Source organism: Candoia aspera, chromosome 1 (assembly GCF_035149785.1).
Source record: "Candoia aspera isolate rCanAsp1 chromosome 1, rCanAsp1.hap2, whole genome shotgun sequence".
Lineage (NCBI taxonomy): Eukaryota > Metazoa > Chordata > Lepidosauria > Squamata > Boidae > Candoia > Candoia aspera.
This window is the reverse complement of record NC_086153.1, coordinates 42,142,850-42,156,227: the sequence shown is the minus strand read 5'-3', so window position 1 is coordinate 42,156,227 and position 13,378 is coordinate 42,142,850. Positions and strand designations below refer to the sequence as shown.

General features: G+C 38.1%; 1 protein-coding gene across 1 annotated transcript in view; it reads left to right on the top strand.

Annotated features, from left to right (window-relative positions):
- The window catches only part of CAMKMT (calmodulin-lysine N-methyltransferase), a 276,327-nt gene that overhangs the window by 170,261 nt on the left and 92,688 nt on the right, over positions 1–13,378 (top strand). The window lies entirely within an intron of this gene.

The following is a 13,378-nucleotide window of genomic DNA, read 5'->3' as shown; positions in this document are numbered from 1 at the left end:
TGGCCTGAAATCATGTACTCTTACACCAACTGACCAGTGCTAACAGCACTGGTAAAATGTGTCCACAGGGGGATCAAGGGCAAAGAAATGAAAGTAGCATCATGCCAATGTAAAGCAAGTTCCATCTCTTTTGTAATGACATCGTATTTGTGCACAAAAGGGACGGAGCTTGCATCACTGTGGTGTGATGCTGCTTTTGTCATTTTGATGAAAGCATTGCATTCTCTGGCTCTGGTAGCAGCAATCATATTGACATGGGAGCCGGGCTCTGCAGATGAATGATACCAATATAGGCTTCTCATCACCAAAGTTTTGTCAAAGTGAGCCCTGTCAAACGCAAGACAAAATAAATATAGAAATTTCAACCATTCCAAAATGTTCAGTTAGTTCAGGGAGAAGCAGGCCAGAAGTTAACCAGAGCCATATCTGAAAACTTGTGACTTCATTAAAAAACAAACAAAAAACAATTGCTGTATTGTCTACTTTCTTCTTAATTTGTTTCAGTATTTTTTTCCAGTTATTATAACAATAATAGTAGCTTGGAGTACTGCATTTTAGAATAGAAAGGTAAGCTCAAAATTCTAAAACCAACAACAAAATAGCACAGCTCAGGTCTTAGATACAGAATTTTTATCCCATCTCCCTGTAGCACCTTCTTACATGTTTGCTGTTTGAAACAAATGCTGTGTATAGCACTTTTGATGAACAGCATGTTTCATTTATTCCTATTATCTTCTTGTGTGATTTTTATTTTCCCATTTTGCATAGGTGAAATTGGGAGTAAGAGAGGGAGCAAATTTCTCAATAAATATATAGCTAATATGGACCATATATTCTGTTCATTAGAATCTAGTGTTTCTATTCATTCCACTACATTCTAAAATTTCTATCAAGTGTTCCATCTTCAATGAGACCTTTCGGAACGATCTTCATGTAAGCTACTACCATTTACATTCATATAAAATATTCACTTCTTTCATTATCTGCCTGAACAGAGTGCAGTGTGATAAGAGGCAGCTTTTATAAGAATAAATAGAAATCAAAGTTTATATTTCCTCCAAGAAGCATATGTTCATCACAACTAATGCTCAGTGACTGGATTGTGGCCATATAATCCTGCTCCCAGAAATCTGTAATAAGTCTGATCCACTTTAAATGTCTCAAAAATAATGAAGTCTCCTAGTCGAGCGCACTTTCTGGTGACTACTTGGATGCATCTGTTTTTTTCTTGGCAACAATACAGAATTGGCTAGTCATTACCTTCTTTCAGGGTTTTTTTTTTTTTGTAAACTTGCCACTCTTACAGAAATATGCAGCACTTGCAGACAAGGCAAAAGGCAATAATTATTTTAAATTCTGGAATTGGAGAAAATGTAACACCGGCATCTTTCTTCCACTACCATGCTATACCCTCCTCCCTTACAGCATTTTGATACAGGATTTTATACATTTCTTGTACGTATGTACACTTTAAATCAATAGAACAATATAGACAAAGGAAAAAACAGGAACAATAGCAAAGAAACATCCTGATGAGCTTTAGTGGTCAAGATGTTGAACTAATTAAGAAGAGTACAAGACATAAGGATTGACAGAGTACTTATTGAGATATAGGCACTTAACAAAAATCTTGAGTATAAACAGGACCATTTTCAAACAATGTATTCTTGTAGTTGGGTAAAGGTCAATCTTAGTTGAGCTCCCTCTGAGAGACTTAATCTCTTCAGTGGAGCAGGAAAGATCCAATAATATAACCAGCCAAAGATAGCACATTAGCTTTAATCTAAAATTTAGTCTTTATTTTAAATTATATATCACATAAAGTGAGGTATGCATTTTTAATGAATGAAGGAGTGAATTATATGCTTTAAAAACTATATAGCAGATGTGGAACTTGTTTCCTTTGTTTCATGTTTTCTCATTCTTGTCTGATATCTGAATAGAGTGCTTTGTAAATCTAAGATGGAGAGGATGTTACTGGTGCTGGATAGGTGATCAGTTAAGAGTTCATCATAGTGCATCCTGAACTTTCCTTGTTGAAGAATAACATCTTTAAAATAAGGACAATATGAGATCAAGGGATAAAGTGATCAAGGGATAGAAAATCTGTGGTCTTCGTACCATATTCATCATCTTTTATCAATGGCCATGCCAGGTAGATTGCTGAGATTTGTGGTTCAGCCACTTTGGAAAGCCACAGGTTCCTCACCCCACACTATTGTTCTTCATTAGTCCAGTGGAAATAAATAGGATTCCAGTGTTGGTAGAATCCTGAGAAGAGCACTTATATGTTCCATGCCTTTTTATAAAATTGGCCCTGGTCAGAGATGCCCGGGGGGTCAGAAAAGTCAAGATGGCAGTCATGACTACTCAATCAAAGTCCCACCTTTTTGGTACATTGTCAATGTACATGTATGCAAAGGGGCAGGACTGGTCATGCAGTTGCCATCTTGACCTTTCTGACACCCTCCCCAACCCAGACACCACTGGCCTTGATAATTATAAATATTTCAGTTCAAACTGTAAGACTACAAATGAGTTATTATACTGTTATGCTATAGAATATTTAGTGAGTAAACCATAATTGATACTTGTTTTCAAGACATACTAAAGAAATTGCCTTGCAATTTATTCAGAATGTAACTTTATGTTTATTCAGCATGCTTGCATCTTAAATCATGTACTGAAAAAGGGTAATTCTTTTTATGTCTCTGGATTATAGTTTCCTTAAATCCTTTGTCTCCTCTTCAAATGTAGCTGGCATTGGCTATATTAGAAAAAAAAGGACAAGAAAGTTTGTTCATTGGAAATATTTCATTGTAGATTGACTACTTTAGAAATGTTGGTGTTTCTGACCTCTTTGTGATGCCTTAGCAATACCATCTTATATATGACTGAGCAGATAAGATAACAGTGCCATTCCAGTGATCAGCCAACACTCCTGTATTGAACTGATATTACTGATAGTAATGCAATATGATAAGAAGGCAAAACTGCAAATCATGATAAGGTCATCTTACAGTAGTGAAGAAAAATGCCATTTCTGCTTCTTTTTTTCACAGTAACCAAACAGGATTGCATGTTTCCTATTACTTCATATAATTCTGGTAAGTTCCATTATATAAGGTGTAATTACAGGAAAAGGCCCAGCATCTTTAAAGAAGTAGCAATAGGTGCTACAAATGCATATAAGTCCCCTCAAGGACTTTTTTTTGCTTCAGATTCAAATAGTTGCTTGTCCCTAGGTATAATTCATTCAACAGGAACAAGCCAGACAAAAAGGGAGGAGAAATGGCATTATATGCAAAGGAAGTACACACATGTTTTGAGATCCAGGAATGTTGAGGGTCAGTTGAAAGCATTTAGATAAGTATACAAGGAAGGGGAAACAACAAATATATTAACGTGGGGGTATGCTGTGAATCGTGGGACGCGGTGGCGCTGCGGGTTAAACCGCTGAGCTGTCGATCGGAAGGTCGGCGGTTCGAAACCGCGCGGCGGGATGAGCTCCCGTTGCTCGTCCCAGCTCCTGCACACCAAGCAGTTCGAAAACATGCAAATGTGAGTAGATTAATTGGTACCGCTTCGGCGGGAAGGTAACGGCGTTCCGTGAGTCATGCTGGCCACATGACCCGGAAGTGTCCTATGGACAACGCCGGCTCCAAGGCTTAGAAACGGAGATGAGCACCGCCCCCTAGAGTCGGACACGACTGGACTTTACGTCAAGGGAAACCTTTACCTTTACTATGCTGTGAATCACCAAATGAGATTGAAGATCTGGATAATGCTTTCCTGGACCATATTACAAAATTTTCACAGAGGAGAGACATAGTAATAAGAGGAGGCATCAACCACCTGGATATTGGTTGGAAAACTAAGATGGCAGGATCTCAAAAATTCTTCAGAAGTCTTCCTGACTATTTTATTTTCCAGAAGGTTGATGAAGAGACAAATGAATCAGCCGTCCTAACTAATGTGGAAGAGCTGTTGAAGAGCCATGGGAACTTTGGGTCTAAATGACCATAGCATCTTGGGATTCAAATATTACAGAAAGAGAAAAATGCAGAATAGTCACATATGAACAGTAGATTTCAGGAGATCTTATTTTAACAAGCTTAGAGAAGTACTAGGCAGGATCTTATGGATAGAAATCTTCAGGTCAAAGGGAGCATTGGGAACTTTTCAGAAAAAAGAAGTGTGAAGAAAAAATGCAGGCAGTTTAGGAAACTGTTGTGGATGCCTAGAGTGCTCTAGAGTGAGCTAAAAATGAAAAGAGACATGTATAGGAAATGGAAGATGCATATAATGATCAAGGAGGTATATCAGCTTATAGCTAATATCTGCAGAAAAAAAATTAGAAAGATTAAAGAGCAAAAAGAACTTAGATGCTCAAGGGAAGCTAAAAGCAACAAGCGGTTTTTTTGCTAGTAGTAATCAAAAGAAAAAGGAGGAGGTGGGCTGGTGCTAGGAGAAGGCAGTAAGATAGTAACCAGCAATGGAGAGAAAAGATAGCTCCTCAGCTCTTACTTTGCTTTCCCAGAAGGACAACAATAGAAATGCTGTCTTGCAGATGATACTTCATTTGTTCCAGAAGACAGGAGAGAAACAATGAAATTACAAAGAAGTAGATTTTGGTTGGACATCAGGTAAAATTTCCTAATAATAAAAGCTGTTCAACAACAGAATAGATTTTTTTTTTTGAGACGGTAGACTCTTCTTCACAGGAAGTATTTAAAGAGAGGCTGGATGACTATTTGTCAGGGCTGTTGTAGGGTAAGATTTCTTCACCCAGCAGGGGATTGGACTGCAACCCTTCCATTCTATGCTTCAATGATCACACTTGCACTTTGAATCCAATCCTTTCTCTTTAACTTAATATCAGCCTATGTTTCTCTTTATTGTGGTGTGTTTTCTAACAAAATATTTTAGATACTGTATTTAAACAGAACTTTATGATGCCAATTAAGTCTTAGAGGTTGTAATCTGGTAAAACCCCTCAGTTGGCCAAGGCCTTTGCAAACTGACTATCGGATAGTGGGCTTACTTTACCCTTGTGGTTTCTTTTATAAGTGGAAAGGCAAATGCATGTTCCTTCTTTTAGTTTTGTTCTTATCTCCCTCTTTGGTAGAGAAGAAAGGGAGTACATCTGAAGAACTTTGTTCTTGTCTCTGTTAAATTCCTTCTACTAATTTCAGCCCATTTGTCTAACCTATGGAGACTGTTTTGAATTTTCAGTCTTCTAGTTTGTCAGGCTATCAGTTACCCTACCCAATTTTGTGTCATATATAAAATTTCATCTCTCGATTCAGGTATTTAGTCAAAGTACTTAAGAATAGGTCCTAAGACTGATTCTTCTGGTACCTTACCAGAAGTTTTATGAGGAGCCACTGATGAATGTTTTTTGAGCACAATTTCTGGGCCAGCTGTGTATCGATTTAAATGTCATATTATCCAGCCCATACTTAACATTCTACTCAGCATGTCATGCGTACTTTAATCTCAGATCTACAACATTCACACAGTCAATTAAGGAAGTTACCCTATCAAGCAAATGGGATAAAATTAGTCCAGCAAGATATATTCTTAATTAATCCATAGTGACTTCTAATAATAATCACATTGTGATTACTTTTTTATATAATCTGCTCTAGAATCTTCCCAGGTACTGATGTCAGACTAAGCTGTAGTTCGCTGGTTCTTCCTTTTTGAAGATCGGGACAATATATGCCCTCCTCTAATCATTTAGCACTTCACCAGTTCACTAGGATTTGTCAAAGATGGTCAGCTACTTCCTTCAGAATCCTAGGATAGGGTTCATCTGGTTCTGGATATATAAACACATCTAAAGTAAAGAGGTATTCTCTGACCACGTTTCCTATCAATCTGTCTTCATTCTTGTCCCCCCATCCTGCTTATCACAATTTCCTGGTAGAACTCACAGTTTGTTGTTGAAAAATATATAAAAATAGTCTTAGAGTAATGGTTGCATTTTCTTTTTTTCATATTAGCATTTTTGCCTCCTCAGTGAGCAGCTGGTATACTGATTCATGTCTTTTCCTTTTATTTTGAACATATATATGTTTTCATTTTTGTTGTTTGTAGCATCTTTCACAAACCTCCGCTCATGTTGAGCTTTCACTATCCTGACACCTGTAGCTCATGCTTTTTGGCTATCTCATTCCTTTGAGTTAGATGTTAGGAGAGGCTCCACTGCCTGAATGGCCTCCAACCTCAGTTTCAGAAATCTATACTTCAGTTAAACAACTGTAACCCAAAACAACTTCAGGAGGATATTTAATCCCTCCTGAATTTATATATAACCTTTCTGATTGGTGGGTACCAATTCTAGCCTATTTTTTAAACTTTACAATGTTTAAATCAGCCCAGGTTCTAAATAAATGGATTGTAACTATAATTATCCCTATTTTAAAAAGGATAAGGAAGAAGATTCCATCAATTAGTACCCAGTGAGCCTGCTTAGTATATTCAACAAAATCTACACCAGGCATTTATATTGGAAATTCCCAGAGAGTCTAGAAGCGGAGAATCTTTTAACTCCTAAGCAGGCAGGCTTCAGAATAGGCTGTTCGATTTTAAACCCAGATTTGGCACTATACCATCTTGTTGAAAAATATATGCATGCTTCCAAAACAGTTTTACACGTTATAGTTGTTGATTTCAAGCCTTTGGCTCAATATGTAGAGTGATATTACGGTGCAAATTAAAAGCCTCCACTATTGATCACCAGTTGCTTACCCTCATATGAGTATTACAAGTTAATTCAAACATGAAGGTAAGATGCAATGCTGCTGCAGGCCTCAGCTCTGATTTAATGCCCACAAAAAAGAAGTTAAGGCTTCATCCTTGCTCCACTTTTACTTAACTACTATATTAATGCAATAGTTGGACACCTTAATAGGGAAGAATATCAATCCCCCCCAAATGGGCCAATAGACATCATTGCTTTGAATAGCTATAAGGTTTTTGACCTTTTTTTGTAAAAACTACTCAGTATAAATCAATTTTGGAGAAAAAAATCATTTGAAGTTATGTATTTAATGAAAGGCCCGTGAAAATTGCCATGGATTTTGGAGGAACAGGCTAGCAGTTTTAAGTACCTGGGTTTTGTAATGCAGTCCTAAAGATACCAAAGGTCCTCATTGTTCTATCCACTTTGAAAGTCTTCAACAATGGTTATATTCTTTTTCCATGCTTGGGGGGAGTTCGGCAGGATATATTCCAGCTGCATTAAACTGTTTGAGGCCAAAGTATTGACATAGTTTCTTTATGAGGCTCAATTAAACTCTGGTGTCAATCCAACTAAATTGGAGAGAGTTCAATTTACTTTTTCAACGAAATTATTTCAGGTGCCTCATTGCATGTCAAATGTAGTACTTCAGAAAGAAGCAGGACTTATTAGAGTAGAGGCCAAGATATGGATAAAGACCTTTAGATACTGGCTAAAGCTCATATTTTGACTGCAGGATTTGGCTCCACTTATATTGATGGATAATTTTCATCCCACCAGAAGGCAGAAAATTGAAGGTGTACCATGGATTGTCCCCTGGGGATTGTCCCCTAGGGCATTACTGCCCTGACACAGGACCAGGCTGTGTTAATTCTTCAGAAAAGGATTCTTGATGTGGAAGTACAAATAGAGCATAGTGTGAAGAATGTAGACCTGTCCTTGAGAAAGGGGAAGGAAGAGAATAGAATATGGCAACAGATCCTTGAGGCACTCCCTGTCTGCAGAACAAGTTGCTGAGGCATCACTGAAGCATCAACAGCAGGGGGAAAAACAAATAATGAACCTGCACAGTGTCATGATACAGCTACTAAAGCAATTGAGTCAAGGCTTGCATCAGCTGAGAGTGGCCCCACAGGTTGTTGCACAGCCAGTATCGCTCCGTCTCCTGGAAGTCTACTGAAGAAGTTTGGGGTGGGGTGGGGGGTCAAGATCAGTTCCTAACTTTCACAACACAGTGTGAAATTTTTATGGCTAGCCAGTAGAATTTCCTTCAGATTGGATCAAGGTTGCCTTTGTACTTAAACTGCTGAAAGAAGGGGAAGCCAGTTGTGCCACTCATTGAGGGCAATTATGCATTGTTAGATAATTACCAGGACTTCATGCAAAGATTTAGAGCTGCTTTTGACAATTCAGCCAGAAGAGCAATAATAAATAAGGAGATTCACAAGCTGAAGCAAGAAAATCACTGAATTTTTGAGTACATAGCAGATTTATAGTTGTATGCAAGAGATGTGCACTGAAGTGATCTTGCCCTGACTGACTAGCTTCAGAAAGGACTTTCTGATGAACTAGGGATGAATTAGTAAAACAAGGAACACCAGAGAATATGGAATAAAAGTTTCAGCATGGTGTATTAATCAGTGGGTATTGGAGGAGTCAAGGCTCTGAGGAAATAATAGGGGGAATAGTTTTACAGCCTTTTGTTGCCATAACACCCCATTACCTCTTTGGAGTCCAATACCATACAACCCATGCAAATAGGAGGAGTGAAAAGATCTTTGCGGGCAATAGAGAAACAAAAGAAGGAATCTCAGCTTATTTATTTATTTAATTTCTTTGCCGCCCATCTCACGTACCATGACTCTGGGCGGCTTACAAATAATAAAAATAAAAATAGCAAATCACTAAAACAGTTCAATATAAATACCTAAAAATATAAATACATATACAAAATATACAATATAAAATTCCAGATGGGAAGATCTTAACCTTGGCAACCTCACGGGGCCAACCATCCCCATGAATAACTGTCTCCCCTCCCATCCAGGCGAGGTGGCATAACCAAGTTTTTACTCCCTTCCGAAAGGCCGGGAGAGTAGGGGCCTGTCTTACCCCCGGGGGTAGCTTGTTCCAAAGGCCGGGTGTTACAGCAGAGAAGGCCCTCTTCCTGGACCCTGCCAATAGGCAATCCTTCATGGACAGGGTCTGTAACATGCCCTCTCTGTCTGACTGGGTGGGATGGGTCGATGTAACGGGGGTGAGGCAGTCCCTCAGGTAAGCTGGACCTGTGCCATGTAGGGCTTTAAAGTGATAACCAACACCTTGAATTGGACCCGGAAGCAAACCAGCACCCAATGCAGCTCGGGCAGCAACGGTGTTATATGTGCCCTTCTAGAGGCTCCTAAGACTGCTTGCGCTGCCACATTTTGCACCAGCTGTAGCTTCTGGATACTCTTCAAGGGTAGCCCCATGTAGTGCACATTGCAGTAGTATGCTTTTACTGTGGAGCTCTAGGACATCTAGTCATGTCTTGTCCCACTAACGTTTCTTCATCTGAGTCAGATGGAAAAGTGCTGCACTTGTGGAACTGCAAGTTACCTTGTAAATAAACCTTTAAATCACTCAAGAGTCACGGTTTATGAGAAACTTCATAGTCTCAAGAGGGGGGGTTTCAGACAATTAAGAAGAGCTCAAATAGCAGAGAGCAAGCAAGTGCATTTCATTATCCCTTTTATTCTTTGTACCCTCACAGGTGCAGAAGTATAATACTATGGTCTTTTAGCCTCAACAGCTAATGTCCTGTGTTTGATCTGCGTTTTAATTAACACCAGGAAGATAGACTGCTTAGAGAAGCTAGTTCTTCCGATTTGCTTCCCAAACTGGCAAGCTGCTACTTTGTTTTGCATGAGTGGTGTGCCATGGCAGATCTTCCTTGCTATTTGTGCTTTCTGCAGCTGACTATCTGGTAGAACCCCTGTTTAAGACAACCTCCAATGTCCTGATGAATTTTATATTCAATATCTTATTGAATGCAGTCAATGCAGGAAGTTCTCAGTTAACAATCGTAATTGGGACCAGGAACTCTGTCACTAAGTGACACAGTCATAAAATGAAAAATGACATGGCTGCACCAACTTATGATGGCAGTTCTGGTTATGGTCATTAAGTGAATCACACATGGTCATTAAGCGCAACATCACATGACCGTGACTTGTGGCTTCCTGCCAGCTTCCCCCTTGACTTTGCTTATCAGAAGCCAGCAGTGAAGGTCATAAATGGTGATCACATGACTGTGGGACACTGCAACCATCATAATTGTGCGCTAATTGCCAAGCAGCCAGATTACAATCATGCTGTGACAGCTGCAACTTTGAGGACCGGTCATAAGTCTTCTTGTTCAGTGCCCTCATATCTTTGAACCATCACTGAATGAGTGGTCGGTAAGCAAGGGCTACCTGTAATAGAGTCTTATTAACTGCAAAATAGGATACACTGTGGCTAAATTTGCATTATCAGTGTGTAGAACTTGTAAATAATTAGTTTAGTGGTACTCTAGTTAGAAATAGTTAAGTTTTACAGCTGCAGTAAATTTGCTTCATTTTTTTAATTGTATGGCTATTTATATTTTGTTTTGGTATAAGGCTGTAAATAACATTTGATTTAGTTTGATTTGTCCTAGACTACCTGTCTGTACCTTTCCTTAGTGCCTTTACCTTCTTTCCATATTGCATAGATATCCTTTGTTGTTTTCAGAATTTCATGAAACATTTTGTATAGCCGCATTGGCATTTACCGACCTGCATTTTTATTTCATTGGGATTGTTTGCTATGGTGCTTTTATTATCTTCTTCTTTAGAAACACCCACTGATCCTTTTCCAATTAGCTTCTCCTGCCATAGGATCCTACTATCAGTGCTCTGAGTTTATTAAAATCTGATATTTGAAGTCCAAGACAAGACCTTGACTACATTCAATTTTAATTTCCCTGAAAATCAAGAACTCCAGCATTGTGTTATCACTTTTCCCCAATGTTCCTGCTACTACTAGTTCCTCAACTAAGTCTTCCCTGTCGATTAATATCAAGTCAAAGCAGCTGATTCTCTCATGCCTTCCTATCTCTGAAGGAAAAAGTTATCAGCAAGACAAGTCAGGAATTTCCTGGAAGGACTATGCTTGGCAGAGCTTATCTCCGAACACATGTCTTGATAATGAAAGTCTCCTGTTACTAGAACTTCATGCCTGTTGGAAAGATCTGCAATTTGCTTTTGGAAGGATGGTCCTCATCTCCTTAACTGGGAAGGCATTAGTAGATTCCAACAACAATATTACTTTTGTTTGTTCCTTAAACTAAGTTACCCAATTTTTGAGCAAAAATAAATATTTTTAACATACAGTGCAACTCCTCTCTTTCTACTTCTTCTGTTCCTTTTGGACAAATTACTGCCTTCAATTGCTATCGTATCATCATGAAAATCATTTTACCAGATCTCTATTAGATCTGTTTCTTTCATACTTCTCTGCAATATTACTTTTAAGTATGTATGTATAAGAAAATAACATTTCACCACATTTTCCATTCAGCTGACACATTTTTCCCTCACCTGTTAGACAAGTTAAGTATGAATAAGCTATCTACGTTCATAATGGGTGGCAGCAGCACTTTTCTGATCATGGCTGATCTCAGAAAGGTAAGCGGGACCAAGCTGAGTTAGTATTTGAATGAAAGACCAAGAAAAGCCATAGAAACAAAATAAGAAATAAAACAATCATTCTGGAAGAAGGCAATAGCAAATCAATCTTCTGTTGCTGCCAAGAAAAATACATGGATATGTCCATGTAATCACCAGGGGTTGAACTTGAGTCATTAAAATTATTCAAGTTAGTAATGTGCTAACATTATTGTACTTTATTATTGGAAGAGAGTTGATGGGACGTTAAGGTGGAAGAATACCACACATAACAGAATTGTCATGTATGAATAGCTAGCTGAGGCTCAGACTTTAACAATAGTTCTGCCTCTTCTATCACAGAGCAGAGGCAATAATTATTTTGGGAGCATATTATGTACAATTAAACCAAAATGTTCAAGAAATGCACTACAGTAAGAATAAAATTTGACATGACATGAAGTGCAACAAAAAGTTGTTTAATGAAACATAATTGCACCAATTACATTTAAAATATTTATTTACTTGCCAAGAAAGAAACAAGATTTTTAAAAGCCTGATTATCTAAACTGACACCACAAAACCATTCTACTTGATCTTACTGAAAAAGGAATCACAATAAGTTAACATAGTAGGTAGTTAAAAAGAAGCTACAGATTTTGAATTAAATTTCTAGCTAAATGAAACATGACATTTCTTGGGCTTTGCTCTTCGTATGTGCAGCACTCATTTTTAAATGCCACATATAAGCATTGTGAGCTATGCCAAGCTATTTGTTCAAGATTTACCTTGGTTGGTAAAGTGCACTTGAAATTCTGAAGCAAACATTTCTTGTTTCTTCAAATTAAAATGGTGAGGAATTCATTGAAAAGTAACCCACAGCACAGAACACCAAGAGAGAGATTGAAAGAGGAAATAACTGCCAGTGTCCTCTGTTGACACAGTCACTGAGGATTTTTTTCCCCAGAATTTCTCATTTAAAGTCTTGCTAGGATCCGTAGATAGGCCTACTCAAGTTTATTGAGCTTTGGGTTGAAAAAGAGAATTAGAGCTGTTCTAAATCTATTTGTCAGTCCATTTTTTAAATCTTCCAGCAAAACAGGACTGAAGAAGCGTTGTTTACCTCAGAACTTATGGATGGAGGTGGGGAAGATAGGGAATTGTTCCCAAGAGATTTAAAAGGAGAAGGCGTCCTGGATTTGCAACACAGAAGATCATGAGGTGCCATATATTAGAGGAGAAGGCATGAGCTAGAGAACTGCCAAAGGAAGATGTTCTCATTTGAAAAGAAAGGGAAGAGGGTTCTGGTGGTAGATGGTCCAGAAGATGATAGAAAAGTTTGAATGAAGGAAAATGGCAAAGGGAGAACTATTCTTCCTGCTTTGTTCTCTAGAATTTCAGGTGAATCCCCAGTCCATCCCCCCCACCTCATATCCATTACTAGTTTTCTTCTCTGCAGTTTTTAGCTATTTATTATCTCACCTGAAGGTAGCTTTGCAAAAGTCTAAATTCTTCTCCTTGAATAGGACATATGATCAGTGGTGTGCAGGCCCTCATTGTTATATTGTATAATAGAAATGTTCAATTCACCTAAAGTGAAATTAACTGAATAGGAGATGTACTGAGGAATAAAACTAAAAAAGAACAAAAGTAGTTACATGAAGCAAAAGCAGTATCATGAAAGGTGAAAGAGAATAGTGGTTCTCCATTTTCCATAGCAGAATACTCAATTTTAATATCTATCAAAATTATAATGCACAATCCCCCTATACATTTTTGCAGCATGAAGAACACTTCCACATCATACCACCAAATCTGGCAGCATAATTTTTCATGTATATAGCCAAACTAAGCCAAAAATGTCAGATCTGGTCATCCTTTCTAGTGACATTACCATCGTGTAGTAGATAGATTAACAAGTATCAGTCTACAACAGTCAACACAAAGTCCACAGGGATAGTTT